Source organism: Rhipicephalus microplus, unplaced genomic scaffold (assembly GCF_043290135.1).
Source record: "Rhipicephalus microplus isolate Deutch F79 unplaced genomic scaffold, USDA_Rmic scaffold_15, whole genome shotgun sequence".
Taxonomy (NCBI): domain Eukaryota; kingdom Metazoa; phylum Arthropoda; class Arachnida; order Ixodida; family Ixodidae; genus Rhipicephalus; species Rhipicephalus microplus.
The window spans coordinates 2378273-2397774 of NW_027464588.1; positions in this window are offsets into that span (position 1 = coordinate 2378273).

Consider the following 19502-nt stretch of genomic DNA (forward strand, 5'->3'; position numbering starts at 1 on the left):
TGCGTATGCTGCCATTATTTTTTCTTTTAAATGCAAAGCATTTCCCAGCGAACTCCGGCGACTATGAGCGCATCTATCTATCTATCTATCTATCTATCTATCTATCTATCTATCTATCTATCTATCTATCTATCTATCTATCTATCTATCTATCTACCTATCTATCTATCTATCTATCTATCTATCTATCTATCTATCTATCTATCTATCTATCTATCTATCTATCTATCTATCTATCTATCTATCTATCTATCTATCTATCTAGCCGCCTAAGACTTTTAGCCCTCCTGGTCGTTGCGATAATGGTATCAATACGAAACTTGGCATGGCATAATATGAATATCTGAAGAACATGTTTGACAAGTCATAACATGAGAATCATGATATGTTTGCCATGAATGTTATGATTTACATTTCAAGGTCCTGCATGTCATGCGATGGTTTCATTCACATGACATTTTGCTAACTGGTATGGTACGACATGATTGCATGGCGAACACAAGCGAAAAACCTTAACATGAAAATCATAACATGCGTGTCATGTAACAACATGACTACATGTCACAGTCATGATGCGCTCGCGGCCGTTTCGCTAACTTCACATTCGCCAAATTTGGTATTACGTGACTTCACTGGATGACAAAGGTATGTGACTGGTGAAAACATGATAATCACGAGCTGCGTGTCGTGTGAGAACATGACTACACGCCACAGTCAAGGTACCAAAACATTTTGACTTGACGAGGTGCGCGTGCTCGCCGGCGTTCATTTTCTCGCGTCACGCCGGCGTTGCCATGCCAGGCACCGGTCCTTCAATATACTCGCAGGCGCGCGCCGTGCTACGTTGCTTCGGCGTGCCTTTGAAGATCTCGCCATTGAAGATCTCGCCAGCTTAGTAGACGACGAGGGTGCCCGGTATTGCAGCCGTCTCAATACGTTGCGCGGGTCACTCCATGCTCGTCGCCTATGCAAGCCTCACGACACCGCAGACCACGCTTCTTGCTGGTTGCACGTCAACTGCCGATTTCCTATTTCAAAGGAGTCCAAAGTTTTTCGGGGCGTCCTGTCCCCTCTCCAGGCCCTTTTTTTTGTCGAACACACGTCTCTCCTTTCGGTACAGGTGTAGGAAAGACGCGGCAGCGCCGCTGCTGCGTCGTTAGTCGCCAGATGTCGTCTTCCCAACACAAAAGCGCCCTTCCTTGGACGACGGGGCACCTGGGCAAGAAGAAAATTGCAGTCGCTTGTGACAATTACTAAAGAAGCAGTGAAATATTTATCTTTACGATGTGCTTGTCGTGCCGCTTAATCGGCAGCTGTGTACCCAGAGGTGTACAATGTCCAGGTATCCTCTAGAAGTTGACCTCATGTTGCGCTTGGCTTGGTGTTATGGGCTCTGTGAGTGTTTCGTATGTTATACTATCACTAGTTACTGTTGTGTTTGTATTGGAGAGTGATGTCAATGAGGCCTGTGTGTCGCTTAAGAGTACCCATTATGTCGCGTCTGTCCGAGCTTGTAAACGTGATAGCATACAAAATAGCGAACAGCTGAGCTGTTGTAGGTGACAGTGTGCGACATATTTTAAATTATTTGCGAATATTGAGCTGTGGTATAATACATGCCAATGTTGAAGACGTTGAAATACTTGAGCCATTTGTGTAAACATGTATATATCCCGGCTATCACATTTGTATACTGATAAAGCGGTAGTTTTTAAGGAGCATGAATGAACATGTTTCCTTTTCTGAGGATTAACATTTGAATGCTTGGTATATTGCAAGAAGCCACGGCGGATAGTCCACTTCAGAGCTCCAAAACTCATTCGTTGGTAATATATGTAGATTATTTTGCATTACTTCGTTAGCATCGCAAGTATGCGGTGCCATTGAGTTGTTCTTGTGTTGCGACTGCGAGCCGAAAAATTGGCAGGTCCCACGTGCAGTAAGAATCAATGATATGTGAAGCACGAATACGAAAGTTCGATATATCACTTTGAAATCAGCACAACGTTGCAAAGTGGAGGTAAATAATGCCGCACATGACTTCCGTGTCATGATTATCATGTTTCGATGTGTCGTTTAACTTCGTCATCTATTCACGTCACGTGATACGAAATTCAGTATATGTGAAGCCAGTGAAACGGCCGCGAACACACTATTAGCGTGGTATCGTACCATGTTTTTACATGACACGCGTGTCAGGATTATAACGCTCGCACCGGCCATATATTTCGTCATCCATTGACATCACATTACACCAAATTCGGTAGATGTGGAGCTAGAAAAACGGCCGTGAGCGCATCATGAAGAATCCAATATACTCCAATGTAGCGCTGCCGCGTGTGAACGCTGGGCACAGTGACGCTATAGTATACGTTAGCAAAACGTGAGCACTCCATAGGCACCCGGCAACGCAGTTTACGAGATGTGATGGTAGCGCCAGAACACACAGCCTAGCGAGTAGGCTCAGCAAAACCGTGTCTTTCAATGCGTAGTCTATCGAGTAGACGCAGCAAAACCAAACTTGCGTGTGCATATCATTTTCCTTTTAGATGCGGAGCATCTAATACTCGAGGCTTGTAGTGCGGCGCCGTCCGCAAGCTTCCTCCTCCTTCTTCCACCATCTGTGCATCCCTTCCTCCTCTACACACAGCGCGTGCTTCACTCCTCCACCATCTGTGCACCCTTCCTCCTCTACACACCGCGTGTGCTTCTCCTCTTCACGAACATTCGCTAGCTGTATAATGTAGCGCGCATGCGCCGTCACGCTTCGAGAACATCGGCAGCTGACGCGCGCGCATGCGCCGTCGCGCTTCGAGAACATCGGCAGCTGACGCGCGCGCACGCGCCGTCGCGCTTCGAGAACATCGGCAGCTGACGCGCGCGCATGCGCCGTTGCGCTTCTCCCCCTTCTCGAACATTCGACAGCTGACAGTGCATGCGCCGTCGCGCTGTATATATACTCAAGATCGGTGATCGCTCGCTCAGTTGCCGCTCGTCGGTTGGTTTGTACGGCACGTCGACGTCCGAGGTCGCAATGATCGACGTCCCCTCGACCAGCGCCGGCCAAAGTGGCATCTAAAAGCCATCGTGCTCAAAGTTCGTCGCAATAAATAAACACCACCCTTTCTTCGCATACGTGTCGTACGTGTTCACTCATTTAACACCCCTCCTACAACCACGTTAACCAATTTAGCCAGGGACCCAAGTAAGTCGCAATCTAACACCCCATTTCACAACCACGTTAACCAATTTAGCCATCGACCCAAGTAAGTCGCACTTTAACACCCCGTTAACCAATTATATGCTCCGCATCCTCCTCAGTGTTCCCCCGAGGAAAGCTGCGGGCAATTTTTTTTGTTGTGAGCAAGGTGGTCACGGCTGATTATGTAAGCGCCCAGGAAGTGTTCTTTGAAAACGTGTCAAAAAGGGCACTGACACTTCAGCGTGTCACTGTGTTCAGCGAGCGTTCCATTTTCTTAGTAGCCCTGGCAGTCGGTACCAACTATGCTAAGGCGACCCTAACAGCTTCCTCACACCCTATGGTCCACTGTTGGGTGCCTATAGTCTAACGCCAGGCGCGAAAGGTGCTACCAGCATCCGTCAGCGCGGCCCGACGGCAACCGGCTCGAAATGTGACATGCTGCATTTCGCGCCGACGCGTTACCCAGGCAACACTGCGTCTCCCTCTATTCGTGCAAAGGGACGCCGAACGCGCAGAAACGCGGATGCGTCAAAGCAACGCAGCACGGCGCGCGCCTGCAAGTATATGGTAGGACCGGCCCCTGGCCTGGCAACGCCGGCGTGACGCGAGAAAATGAACGCCGGCGAGCACGCGCACCTCGTCAATTCAAAATGTTTTGGCGCCTTGACTTTGGCATGTAGTCATGTCCTCACACAACAAACATCTCATGATTATCATGTTTTCACCAGTCACATACCTTTGTCATCCATTGAAGTCATGTAGTACCGAATTTGGCATATGTGAAGTTAGCGAAACGGCTGCGAGTGCATCATGTATGTGACATTTAGTCATGTTGTTACATGACACGCATGTCATGAATGTCATATTAAAGTTTTTCGCTTGTGTTCGCCATGCAATCATGTCGTACCATACCAGTTTGCAAAATGTCATGTGAATAAAACCATCGCATGATCTGCAGGACCATGAAATTTAAATCATGACATTCATGACAAACATGTCATGATTCTCATGTTATGACTTGTCAAACATGTTCTTCATACATTCCTGTTATGCCAAAGCAAGTTTCGTATTGATACTATTATCGAAACGACCAGGAGGGCTGAAAGTCGTAGGCGGCTGGATAGATAGATAGATAGATAGATAGATAGATAGATAGATAGATAGATAGATAGATAGATAGATAGATAGATAGATAGATAGATAGATAAATAGATAGATAGATAGGTAGATAGATAGATAGATAGATAGATAGATAGATAGATAGATAGATAGATAGATAGATAGATAGATAGATAGATAGATAGATAGATAGATAGATAGATAGATAGATAGATAGATAGATAGATAGATAGATAGATAGATAGATAGATAGATAGATAGATAGATAGATGAGCTCAAAGGGGCCGAAGTTCGCTAAGAAATGCTTTGCATTGAAAAGAAAAAAAATTGCAGCATACCTACGGAGTGAATGATGGAGAGTGGAGCGAAGCATCCGTCCGTCCATTCGTTTTTGCTTCCATCCGTCCTTGCACGCGTCTGTGTGGCCGCCCATGCGTCCATCCTCCCGTCCGTGCGTGCGTCTGTTCGTGCGTCCACACGGCCATCTGTGCGTCCGTCCGTCAGTGCGTTCGTCCATGCATCCGCCCCTGCGTCTGTTCATGCGTCCATCCATGCATCTGTCTGTGTGTCCGTTCGTCCATAGAGTTTCTCAAAATAAACCAGAGGACACTCTGGCGCTGCGATCGTTCAGCGACCATAGGAATGATGGGTAGTACACACAACTGCCTAGTCTTCGTGCTCGCGGGCGGCGAATCGTACTTGCGGCTTTGTTTATTGCTGTGTTTCGATTTTGTTTTGAAAGAAAAATTTAACCCTATTGAACTTCGTTGCCCAATTCGGAAAGGTAATTTGAAAAAAAATTGGGTGGTGAAGCGCTATCGCTTAGCATTTGCCGATTCTTGTTTTGTGAGAAACCAGCTCTGAGCCACACGAACACACACGGAGCCAAAAGCAGGCCAGAAGTACGAATATTAGACAATTGTGTGTACTACCCATCATTCCCATGCTCGCTGAAGCGGCGTGCGTTGCAGCTCCCATAGGCACTAGCGCCAGAATTCCCTCTATTGTATATTGGGAAACTCTATACGTTCGTCCACCTATTCAACACTCCAAGTACCACCATCTCGCAACTTTTCATCATATATTCCTCATATAAAATCACCGCCATCCAGCGGACATTTCAAGGACTGAACGAGAGGAGGCACACGCACACTTTCTTTCGGCTTGCGCTTCATGTCTACTTCCCACCTTCAAGCACCTCGAGCTCATGGTATATACTAGTTCACTGTACTCATGGCACTGCGGCCCAATGCTCGCTAAACCTTTCTAAATCCAAGTATGTTGGGCCCAGCGAGTATAACGGAGCAACCCTTTCTTGTCAGATGGTGCTCAATGTACATGCCAATGGCTGCTAAGGGGAATTGTGAGACAGAAAAATTGGGCCTTTAGTTAACGCGCACGCGGCGAATTTTTCATTGTTTACCAACGCACAGAAGAAATATCTCACGGGCAGCACTTTGGAGGTCAAAAAGTAAGACTGGTTACACACTACTACTATGACTACGAGGGATGAACGGGTGCTGCTATAAAGAGCTTTTTTCCTAAAATTGTGGCATGTTTCGATTGTTCTGATGACTGCAAAACCTCTCTCTTAGCTGTTCAGGGATAGTGTCCATCTCCTGTGGCGCACACACACATACCGAGGCCCGTGGTGTATGGGTATGAGCCACACGTGCGTGTAGGAAACGATTTGACGACGTACGCTACAAGTTTTTTGTGTGGCTCATGCTGTGACCAAACAGTCACATCCCCCAAACTCCTGCCCTTACCCAGGCCAATTTTGATATACACCAAATGTACGAGGTGATCACGAAAGCACCCAGACGTAGGCAGCTCGACAGATAGATAGATAGATAGATAGATAGATAGATAGATAGATAGATAGATAGATAGATAGATAGATAGATAGATAGATAGATAGATAGATAGATAGATAGATAGATAGACAGACAGATAGATAGATAGATAGATAGATAGATAGATAGATAGATAGATAGATAGATAGATAGATAGATAGATAGATAGATAGATAGATAGATAGATAGATAGATAGATAGATAGATAGATAGATAGATAGATAGATAGATAGATAGATAGATAGATAGATAGATAGATAGATAGATAGATAGATAGATAGATAGATAGATAGATAGATAGATAGATAGATAGATAGATAGATAGATAGATAGATAGATAGATAGATAGAGACGTATGGATGAACGAATGAATGGACGGACCGATGGATTGAATTGGAATGGACAGGTAGGTAGGTAGGTAGATAGGTAGGTAGGTAGGTAGGTAGGTAGGTAGGTAGGTAGGTAGGTAGGTAGGTAGGTAGGTAGGTAGGTAGGTAGGTAGGTAGGTAGGTAGGTAGGTAGGTAGGTAGGTAGGTAGGTAGGTAGGTGGACAGAGGGACGGACGTATAGAAACGCTGAATGTAAACAAATAAATGTTTCGCATTTAAAAGAAGCAGCTGAAGGCAGACCACTCCGTCATAGGAATCGATATAAGACTAAAGTGAAATGTGTCGTTACAGAAGTAGCTTATTGTATTCAGTGCATTTATATAAGAGGTATAGTATACTGTATACTGGTGTTTGGCAAGTACAGTACCACTCGATGTGGATGCTTCAACGTGGTAGCAAAGTCATAAAAGCCTTGGTGGACTCCGGCATTAGAGACGTTTGCGGTGAAAAAAAATGTTCATTAAAAAAACATGTGAGCAAGGAATAAAACAAAATGCATGACCATGCAGAGAGACGCAACAGTGAACGTGTAGGTGCTTACCGTTTGCCGCTTACCCTATATTGGTCGTTTGCCGCTCGCCGAGATTCTAGTTGCATGCGTCCACAACCGAGTGCTGTACGGGCAACGAGCAGTCGTTCCCTATCAAGTATAACGTTTGATATTTATTTCACTTTTAGAGTGAAAACCGTGAGCTGTAGGATAATGAGGTACTGCACTCGCGTGAGTGCTGTGCTCTTGTGTTGTTTTTACACCAGCGGCCATCGAGCAAGGCAGCACTGTTGGATGACCACCGTTCAGTTGGTCAGTATCCCCTGGACTTGAAATAGTGCTCGTTGACGGTGAAGCAGAGGTGCGCCGCGTGAACTCCGCCTGTCACCATCGCCAATGCCTGTACAACAGAGACAGGGATTACTTCTGCACAAGTCGGCTTAAGTAAGGGCCAGATGGTTTGCAAATATGGATAATTTTGCTCGAGGATAGTCGGCTATTTTCGTGAATTGAGTGGAGTCGGAACCACTGCCCATTTGCATCTTCCACCATGAAGTGTCTTCTAGAGGGTGATTCCACGAGAGATCGACACGGGTCCAAAAGTTGATATTTTAGATTTCATTGAGTATTTTATATTTCGTGCACCTCTCACCAGGTAGCGTGAAAGTCAACTTCGTTGTATGATGAACGGCATACCTTACGAGAAAAAAATTATCAAACTTCACCAACATGGAGGCACCAACTTCGTCACCTGTCATTTTTGAAAATTGCAGATGCTATAAAAAAATAAATAATTTTGTTTCAAGAAAAATATTTTTCACCCGAAATGCATGTCTAATTAAGAATAAACTCATAGGGTTTCAAGTTTCAGACCTTAAGAAATCAGCTTTTAAAAATGTCTAGTTTTGCGACAGTTTAAAATGAGTTACGTAATTCTCATTTTTTTTCTTCGAAAGTAATGCAAGCAGCGTTTCCAAACATGACAGGTTTTAAGGATATAGTGTTATCATTAGGTACATAAATTATTGCTGCCGTAGGGCAAATGTAAATTTTTATATATTGCATCTAAATTCTCATAATAACATAGTGTACTCCACTGAAATTTCAATAATACAAAACCCCATCTTCAACTTTTCTTAAAATCTCATAAATAGAAAACCGAAGACCATCATACAGTAATATAGAAAGTGACAATATTCGTGGTACAGGTCAGAGCTTTTCGAGAATACGCTGATTAGTTGAGAAATCTAGAAATCGGAACGGAAAAGCGGCAATGAGCTTCAAACGCGAGTAAACGTGACCGCATTGGGTGAAGAAAGGCTGTTTTTGCAGATAGGAGTAACTATTTTGAACACGATATTCTACAGTATCTGAATTCACTCTTATACGTAGAGCACTGAGACTTCAAACATGTGGTGCCTCTCCATTACTGACACACAGATGAAGCTGCTGTAACGGCCACGTGTTTGCAACGCGTTGGGTATGATAATTGAATGTTGAATGAGTTCATAAACGATTCATAACAATTTTTTATCATTTGGGGCACGAAGACTGCCGCATTAGACTGAAGAACACGCTTTAGGGCAAGTTGTCATCCGTCGTCTGCTGTACAAATGCATTGCTGTGCGCCGCACCTCAGAGACAATGCTTCAGATCATATGGTTCAAAGTAGGGACAATGATTACGTCCCCTTAATTTTATCGACAAAAACATTGTGAAATTTATTTTAACGTACTATACTTCAGTTTTGCATTCGCACTGCGGATACTTGCGCACGCTGTTTTACGTTTGCTCTTGATAAAGGTGAGAGACATAAGAACAGACGAAAGATAGATCACTTTCGTGCTGCTGGCTTCACGCATAGTTGCATTGCCAGTAATTTGAGCCTCAAGGAGCGTGGCGATGGCTGACTACTTAATCCGGGATAGAGCTTTTTGTTCAGATTACCTCATGTTGCATAAAAAGAAAATACGTTATCATAGAAACTTCCGCAAGGTCGAAGACATCGGCCTGTTGGCCCTCCAGAAGCTTTTGCCGAAAGCTGCCCGCCATGCACATAACAACGACCACGTCTGCCAGAACTGCTTCAGACGCCTCAGAGATATGAAGCCTTCGTCTGATGGCTTCTCAGCTGAAACAGTTGATGAGTTTTTGACGGAAGAAGAAAAAGGCAGAATTCAAGAGCGGTGCGTAAACACGCTTGAAGCATTGTCACATATGCGACTGGAGAAGCTGCATGCGCAAAATAGCAAAGTTCATGCAGAGCCAAGGCAACTTAGCAGCAATTCTACAGTAACCGTGAAATGCCACCGTAACATGTGTAACCGCCACTTTCAACCATCAGATCTAAAATGCAGTGTGTGTGCCCAGTGGTTCAAGAACTTCAAGCAAGCCTATGAAGCGTGGTCCTCGTATAAAGAGCGCATGCGTTTGTTGACGCTGTTGCCGAGCGATGTCGAACGTTGACACCTTTGCCGAGCAATATCGAGTGCCGAAAACTCCAAGCGCTTATATCAGACTTGTCAGCTTACATGATATACAGATCCCGACGCTGGCGCGCAAAACACGGGATATGGTTTGCACCAAACGCAGCAAAAAAGACACGGCTGAACCCAATGGACGACCAGGTAGCTATCGCTAACTACTCCAAAGATGAGTATAGCTGCTCTCGGCAGACTCCCAACAAAAAAGATGTAGTATCTGTTATCATTGACGGAAAAAAGGAGCTTGTTTCGAAAAGGTTTATGACTCGTTCGGTGCGAGAGGCTGACCGTCTCTTTAGAGAAGATAATCCGAACACGTCTATTGCGCTTTCAAAGTTTTATTCACTGAGGCCGAAGTGGGTTCTTCTTCCACCAAACCAAGAAGCGTGCCTTTGTATATACTGTGCTAATGCCACGGAGTGTGTTTCTGCACTACAAGACGTCACCGATGGTGCCTACACGGCGGACTTCTTCAAAGAACTATGTCTTTGCAGCTCCCCTGCAAGTGATGGTTTTTTAGGCCATTTTAACTGTTGTGCTAAGGAGGACGCTCTGACAGCCACATGTTTAGGAATCCCGGAAGATATTGAGGTAGCCTATGCAGTATGGAAAAATGGCGATGTAGTAAAAAAAACAGCCCAGGCAAGTGTTTTTCTGCGAGAGCTAAGTCTATGGTTTGTGAAGTGCATTACCCACGATTACATAAGATACATTCAAGAATCAGCAATACGCCAGGCGAAAGAGAACCAAGAAAAAGAATATTGCATTCTTCGCTTTGATTTCGCCGAAAATTGGACCGCCATTTTACCGAATGAGGTACAGTCGTATCACTGGCACAAAAACAGGTGTTTATATTCACGTGTGTCGTCACAAAGAAGCAATCAATTCAACGTTTTGCCGCCATCAGTGATGACACATGCCATGATGCTGCACATGCCTGTTTTGCTCTACAAATAATCCACAACTATATAAAGGAACAACTTAAGCCTGATGTTTCTGATGGTCCATCCAGTCACTTCAAAAACAAGTACCAGTTGTTCGAGTCATGTCAGAAAGATCATATATCAACAAAGTGGATTTTTTCGGCCACAGGACATGGCAAGAACTCTTATGACGGCGTTGGTGGCCTACTAAAGCATCAGGCTACGCTCTACAACCTCAGAGCAGCAAGCTCTGCTGTGATTATGTCAGCATCCCAAATGGTGGCGCAAATGAGCGCGAAGCTCAAGAATGTCAGGCTGCTGTATGCAAATACAGACGAGCTAGAAACATTCCATCAGTTTAAGGAGAGCCAGTTGAAATCGTTGCCACGTGTTCCAGGCATACGTTCCTGGCATGTTTGGCTCAGCACATCTGAGGGCACTGATCGTGCCCGTGTTTTGTTAGCGTCACGTACTGCTAAATGTGATCTGCAAAAGATGCAGCCATTTTGAGCGCATCTCTTGTTTCACGCAGCCACCACCAAAATACCAGTAAGGATACTTCAAGCGCATCTGCTTTTTCTAGCGAGGCCCAACACTTGGGTTGGAGCATTTTCGTGTTTGAGTTTATCTGCAAATATATACAGATGTTTCGCAACTGAGTTACAGTGTCGAAAATTTCCTCCATTAGAGCTGTGTTATGAGGAGCATAAATGCGCCTTCATGGGTACGTATTTGTCACAGTGCTAAATCAGCCTTTCTTCACAAAATGCGGTCACGTTCACTCGCGTTTGAAGCTTACGGCTACTTTTCCGTTCCGATTTCTAGATTTCTCAACTTATTAGCGCATTCTCGAAAAGCTCTGATTTGTACCACGAATATTGTCGCTAAAGACACAATAATGCAACATGTTTTTTTATGTTACTGTATGATGGCCTTCGGTTGTCTATTTTCGAGATTTTAAGAAAAGTTGAAGATATATATGGTTTTTTTATTATTCAAATTTCAGTGGAGTACACTTTTGCCAATATGACATTTTGAGGCAATATATAAAAATTTACATTTGCCCTACGGCAGCAATAAGGTATGTACCTAATGAACACACTATATCCTTAAAACGTGTTAAGTTTGGAAATGCTGCTTGCATTACTTTCAGTGAAACAAAAAATGGGGAATACGTAAACTATTTTAAACTGTCCCAAACTAGACATCTTTAAAAGCTATTGTCTTAACGTCTTCAAACTAGAAACCCTATGAATTCATTCTTCATTAGACATACATTTCAGGTAAAAAATATCTTCCATGAAACAAAAATATTTGTCTTTTTATAGCATCTGCGATTTTCGAAAATGACAGGTGACAAAATTGGTGCCTCCGTGTTGGTGAAGTTTGATATCCTGTTTCTCGTAAGTTATGCCGTTAATAGTAAATCGAAGTTGACTTTTCGGACTACCTGGTGAGAGGTGCACGAAATATAAAATGCTCAATGAAATCTAAAATATCAACTTTTGGACCCGTGTCGATCTCTCGTGGAATCACCCAGGACTAATATATTAGAGCGATATTCAGAACTTCGTGGGGCGTAAGTCCTAGTTACTTCATGCATAAGTGATCCCTTTTCAGCCAGTCGAACAGAATGATACAACCGGTGGCATGTCAGTTTTCTTTCACTTCCCGTAGTTTTATGTAATATTAACTGCGTGGCTACTTTGGGAACCACCCCACCGTGGTGGTCTGGCTGAGGAACTTGGCTGCAGACCCGCACGTCGCGGGATCGAATCCCGGCTCTGACGGCTGCATTTTATATAAAGGCAAAAATGCCGTAGGCCCGCGTGCTCAGATTTGAGTTACGTCAAAGAACCCCAAGTGATCGAAATTTCCGGAGCCCTTCACTACGGCGTCTGATTATCATATGGTGGATTTGAAACGTTAAACGCGACAAATAAATCAGTCATCTATTACTTGGGTGGTTGGCATTGCCTTCTAAAAAATAAAATCTCTTCTGTGCGCGCAGAAACGCTTGAGAAGTTTGAAAAATAAACTGGTATATCAATTTATTGTTCGAACTTCTCAAGCGTTGACGGACAGAACGCACATTTATTAAGTGTGCGCCATATTCCGTCTGACACCATTTCTCGAACGTTCTGCGCGGAGAGAAAATAATTTTTTATGTTGCTTACGCCCGCGCATATATACCAACTCACGCAAGCACATGCATGGTCTCATTTTCGATGGAGGCGAAAATCCTAGCGGTCCATGTGCACGATGAAGAACTTCGGGTGGTTGAAGTGTCTGGGGCTCTCCCCTCCGTCATTCCTCATAAGGTGCTGGTGCAGTGGTCATAAGGTGCAGTATTCTAATACAGGAGTATCGCGATAGTATCTCACTGATACTTTTAACTGCATTTGCGCACCAAGGTAAACTTGAAAAATATATTTGTAGGGAATATTATCAGGATATATCATATCCTGATACTGTGCCGGTTGCCGATATCTCATTATTGTTGTTGTTGTTTTTTATTGTCAGAATGTCACACACGTGTCTGCGAAAGGGAAAGCGACACCCTTTTTGGGCTAAGCGAAACAAAGGTGTCACACCTTTGCTTGACGGCACACCTTTGTTTGGCTCAGCGCAAAATAGGTGTGCCGTAGGTTGACGACATTGGGAATATTGCGGAGGGTTCCCACCGGCACAGAAAACACCCGACCCCTCTGGTGGCATAATTGCGGAGATGGTATTATCGTCCTTGCCGACAAACTTGCTATCTCTTAGAATTGTGCAGCGCTCAGAAACTTCTTTATTTTTGTAGAGGAAGAAAAGAGGGGGGTAGGCATTTGGTGAGTTAGCTCATTTTGTGTTAAAGTCTAACAGACGCTCAGAAGCTGATGTATCCCGATTACTGTTTGCGGAAGAACCGTCTCAACGAAGCTGCTTTTTTATGTCAAATAAATCTACGCCTTCTCCACATTCACTGATTTTCGTTAGAGAATCAGGTGGTAATAATTACTTGAAAGTTGCAATGCACGCTGCAAAGTGATTTCATCTATCACACCACACCTAACAAATGTCTTTCGATAAAATCATCATCTCCCCCCTCCCCCCAAAAAATGTATCCCACCATTTGCAATAATATTCTTTTATGTGTATTCCTGCATAATTTTTTTTACCTTTTCGCAAACTTATCTCCTAAATATTTAGTCACGTCAAAGAAAAATGCATCTTAGCATCTGAAACTAAAATATATCTTTGTATCTGCAACATAATCATACCGGGGTTTTGACACGTTTAATCCCAACAATTATAATATACATAAATTTAGTTCACAGATAAGTGACAAATTATTAAATAATGTGTTCATACAGCTACTACATCTTGTGAGCTAAGCGTACTCTTCTTTGTAAAATTCATGGTGTCACGCCGGGCCGGAAAACAGCGTAGAGGCGCCTGCGCTTTAGACGACCTTTATGGCGAGTGCCGTAATAAAATACCACTGCGTAAGCATCTAAGCTATAGAAGTATTGATTAAAGGATGTTTTCAGACAATTATGATGCTGGAAGTGTAAATACAGCAAGCAGTAGGTCAACGATGAGCGACGCCAATTAAATGATATGTAGACTCGGCGCCTGACCTTTGAAGTGTCCCGCATGTGATACGGGGTACGTTCACTGGATCATTTACGCACGATCAATGTAACAAAAATAAAAAGAGGTTAGCGGGAAATAGGGTTCAGCGAGAAAATCAAATTCTAGCTCGGCCTAATGCTGTCTCATAGCCTTCAGGCTGCTTTTCAAATATCGAATCCGTGCCCCCCCCCCCCCCCCCAAAAAAAAACAATGCTTTTTCATAATGACGCTTGAGGTCTTACTTTCTGAAACCATGATATGAATATGAGCGGCGCCTTAGTGGAGAGCTACGGAAATTTTAACCAAGGGAAGTTCCTTAATGTGATCGTAAATCTGAACACACAAGTCTCCAGCATTTACCATGCATCTAAACATGACCACCGCTGCTGGCAACCAATGCTATTTGTAGGTAAGTGTTGTCTGCTGTATGCCATACAACTTAGCTAACAATTTCAAAGCAAACTACTTTGTTTCATACTTAGACGCTGGTGGGACTATAAATAAGGGGTTATTATAAGCAAAATGTTGTCATGGAGTAAATCTGTTTACGCCATGTACGCAGTTATACTTACACCCGCGTTCTTGTTCACGTGACTATGCAGCAGGTATATGCCACTCGCAAGGTTGAAGAGCGTGGCTGTAACTTGGAACAGCAAGAACTGCGGATGCAAGAGCAGGAGGAAACTTTATTGCAGTATATGCTGCGAAGCAGCATTTATATATATATATAAATTTAGTTCACAGATAAGTGATTAGTTTCATAAAAATGTTCTGAAAAATTTTCAGGGTGCTGATATAGCTGTTTCAAGCAACGCCAAGGAAGGCATGTCTTTACCTGAAAGTGATTGATAGTCACTGGTCAAATCGGCTATGTGTGTGTTTGTGTGTGTGTGCGCTGGTAGTTTCTCTCTCTCTCTCTCTCTCTCTCTCTCTCTCTATATATATATATATATATATATATATATATATATATTGTTATGGCGTTTCTTAGCGGGCAGACAGCGAGTATACACAATGGCGAAGCGCGAGCGGCGTCCTTGTTGGGTAGCCCCACTAGAAGGTACTCAAGAGTTCGACCCATTTCAGGGTTCGGAGGCTTCGCTACAATTACCCCGGGGTCGAAGAGGGAGCCGCCTGGCGACCTAACAGCTTGTTACTATGAGCGGGTCATAATAAGCCTTCAGACGCTCCACGTTGACGATGTCTCGCCCACGGCGGTGCATGTCCGAAGATTGTTCAACGGGTTCAATCAGATAGTTGACGGGTGAGGTGCGCTCGATGACACGGTAGGGGCCTTCGAATTTGGGACGTAGTTTGGAAGAGAGGCCAGCTGCAGAGGTCGGGATCGAGAGCCATACAAGCGCACCAGGAAGGAACGTGGGCTCAGAAGTGGTGAAGCCATCAGGAATACTCTTCTGCCGCTCTTGCTCTTGCGTCGTAAAAGTCTTGGCAAGCTCGCGACACTCTTCAGCAAGCCTGGCTGTCTCGGAAATAGGTGTACACTCAGATGGATCCGGCGTGTACGGGAGCATTGTGTCCATGGTGTGCGACGGGTGCCTTCCGTACAGCAAGCAGAAAGGTGATAAACCAGTCGTGCTCTGAAGGGCGGTGTTGTAGGCGTAGGTGACGAAGGGCAGTATATTATCCCAATTAGTGTGGTTGGTAGCGACGTACATAGAAAGCATGTCACCGAGGGTGCGGTTAAAGCGTTCGGTGAGGCCATTCGTCTGTGGGTGGTAAGCAGTAGTTTTGCGGTGGACAGAATGGCACTCCGTCAGAATGGCTTCGACGACTTCCGACAAGAAGACACGGCCTCGATCGCTGAGAAGCTCCTGAGGTGGACCGTGGCGCAGTATAAATCGATGCAGTAGGAAGGACGCAGCGTCACGCGCAGTAGCCGAAGGAATAGCGGTGGTTTCGGTGTATCGCGTTAAATGATCTACGGCGACTATGGCCCAGCGGTTACCAGCCGACGTCAGAAGAAGTGGTCCATACAAATCGATACCTATGCGCCCAAACGGACGCTCAGGGCAAGGTAACGGTTACAGACTGGCTGGCGACATGTGTGCTGACGGTTTGCGGCGTTGGCAAGCGAGGCATGAGCGAACGAACTGCTGCACGTAGCGGTACATCCCGCGCCAGAAGTAGCGTTGTTGAATGCGACGGTAGGTTTTGAATACCCCAGAGTTGGCGCATTGCGGATCAGAATGGAAGGATTCACATGTCTCTGACCGCAGACTGCGGGGTATCACGAGTAACCACTGCCGGCCATCGGCGTCGTAATTGCGTCGGTGTAGAAGGCCGTCACGTATGGCGAAATGGCGAGCTTGACGACGCAAGGCACGCGTGGATGGCGTTGCGGATGGATCAGAGAGCAAGTCGATGAGCGGGCCGATCGAATTATCCTTTCGCTGTTCGGTAGCGATGATGTCAACATCAATGGCAGAAACAGCAGCCGAGGATACTGAGCAGAGCACATGACCTTCAGGCAGAGGGGAGCGCGAGAGGGCGTCGGCGTCAGCATGCTGGCGTCCGTTGTGGTACAGCACGCGGATGTCATAGTCTTGTAAGCGAAGAGCCCAACGGGCGAGACGGCCTGAGGGATCCTTCAATGATGAAAGCCAGCATAGTGCATGATGGTCGGTGACGACATCGAATGGGCGACCATACAAATAAGGTCGAAACTTTGTAAGGGCCCAGACGATCGCCAGGCACTCTTTCTTCGTGACGGTGTAGTTTGTCTCGGCTCTCGTGAGCGTACGGCTTGCATATGCTATGACATATTCAGAGAATCCGGGTTTGCGCTGCGCCAGGACAGCGCCAAGACCTACACCACTGGCGTCTGTGTGCACCTCCGTCGGGGCCGTAGGGTCGTAGTGGCGTAGAATGGGAGGAGACGTCAGCAAATGGTGGAGCTTCGCGAACGCGTCGTCGCACTCAGACGACCACGAATTGAGGGGCCCGTTATTTCCAAGGAGCTTCGTTAGCGGTGATATAATCGTAGCAAAGTTTCGTATGAAGCGTCGGAAGTATGAGCACAGGCCCACGAAACTACGCAGTTCTTTGACGGACGCAGGTTTGGGGAATTCAGCCACGGCCTGAAGCTTGGCTGGGTCAGGAAGAATGCCATCCTGAGACACGACGTACCCTAGGATGGCGAGTTGCCGTGCTGCAAAGCGGCACTTCTTCAGATTTAGTTGCAAGCCGGCATTGCTCACACGTGCGAAAACTTCTTTCAGACGTTGGAGATGCGTGGAGAAATCTTGAGTGAACACAACAACGTCTTCGAGGTAACACAAGCACGTGTGCCATTTCAAGTTGCGCAGAACGGTGTCCATCATGCGCTCAAAGGTCGCAGGTGCATTACATAGACCAAACGGCATGACGTTGAATTCGTACAAGCCGTCGGGTGTGATGAACGCAGTCTTCGGTCGAGCGTCATCAGCCATGGGTACTTTCCAGTACCCCGAGCGAAGATCGAGAGAAGAAAAAAATTCGGCTCCGTGAAGGCTGTCAATTGCGTCATCGATGCGCGGCAGTGGGTAAACATCCTTGCGAGTGATCTGATTGAGCCGTCTGTAGTCCACACAGAACCGCACAGAACCATCTTTCTTCGCGACAAGAACAACAGGAGACGCCCATGGACTGTCCGAGGGCCGAATAACGTCGCGTCTGAGCATATCATCAGCCTGCTCGTTAATTTCCCGACGTTCAGCAGGCGACACGCGGTAGGGACGTTGCCGTAATGGTGGATGGGCACCAGTGTCGATACGATGTGTAACAGCGGACGTGCGACCGAGAGAACTTCGCCCGAAATCGAAAGAAGAATGATATTCTCGCAGTAGGTCCAGAAGCCGGGAACGTTGTACCGACGTAAGATTGTCATCAATGTAAGGGCCAAATACATCAGGAGATGATGAATCATAAGTGGAAACAGCACTGACGGTACACGAACTAGAACAACGCGAGTCATCAGGTACGTCCAGGACTTGTGCGTTATCCACTGGTTCCACTCTGCCGAGACATTCCCCTCGAACCAAGGTAACAGTGTACGGGGATGGGTTGGTCACAAAAATAGCGGCGTTGCTCTGGGTGATTTGCACGGTCGCGAAATGTACTAGCAACCCTTTCCTTCGGCAAGCACGGTCGGATGGCGAAACGAGTGCAATTGTGTCGGAGAGTCCAGCGCAGTAGACAGATACACCCATTGCCGAACTTGGAGGCACTATGGTATCGTCTTTCACGAGACTCTTACTCAGTGTCGAGGGACTGTCTTCCGGCGTCAAATGCGAGAAGGGTGAGAGTTCAATTTCGGCAGTGGCACAATGGATGACGGCGTCGTTGCGGGAAAGAAAATCCCACCCCAGGATGACGTCATGAGAGCATGCAGGAATAATGATGAATTGGCCGACATACAGAACGTCCTGAACGACAACGCGAGCTGTGCACTCTGCTGAAGGATGGATACGATGTGAACCGGCCGTACGAAGGTACAACCCAGAAATTGGCGTCGTCACTTTTCGAAGCAAGCGGCAGAAGTTTTCGTCCATAACGGATACTGCAGCTCTAGTGTCAATAAGAGCAGATGCATGAACACCGTCCACAAGCACGTCTATGACATTAGATGGGCGGCTCTGAAAGCTTTCACATCGTAATAGCATCGCGGTCCTTGCCTTGGGGACTGCGACGACTAGTTTTCCCGCTCATGAGTAGCCGAACTTGGCCTCATGGGGGACAGGGAACGACGTCGTGGAGACGGCGACCTTCGAGGAGATGGACCTGGGCGAGACGGCGGTGGCATAGACGGTGGTTCGTCGTGATAGGGACGGCTGAGGTGGCCAGCAATAGGCGAAGAAATTGGAGCCGGCTGTACACGATGGCAATAACGGGCTACGTGACCGGCGTAACCGCAGGCAAAGCAGATGGGCCGGTTGTCGGGTGTGCGCCATCGGTTCACTGGGGTAGGTCTTGTCCATGACGTAAGAGCCGATGGACGGAACTGTGGCTGGAAAGGCTGCAGCGGGTGCTGGAGCTGAGTCTGAGAGGTCACGTGAACATACGTAGCCGGCATAGCCGCTGTAAAGGATGGAGGTCGTGCGGCAGCTTCGGCGTAAGTCAGTGGGGTGGGCGGTTGAACGACTGGAGGCGGCCTGGCGACCACTTGGGCGTAACTTGGGGGCGCTGGGGCCGGAAGCTGTTGTGGTTGGTACGCCGGCATGACCTCCGCTATTTTCTGCTCAATTGCTCGGCGGATGGGTGGAAGAATGGTAGTGGCCGATTGTTGAGCAGCCGGTGGGTGGGCAAAGGGCAGGAGAGAGAACTGCCGTGCGATTTCCTCACGTATGAAGGACTTGAGATCTGCCAGCAGTGCCACCTGATCACAACTCGCCTCCAAGCCTGCAAGCCCTGCATCTCGTGG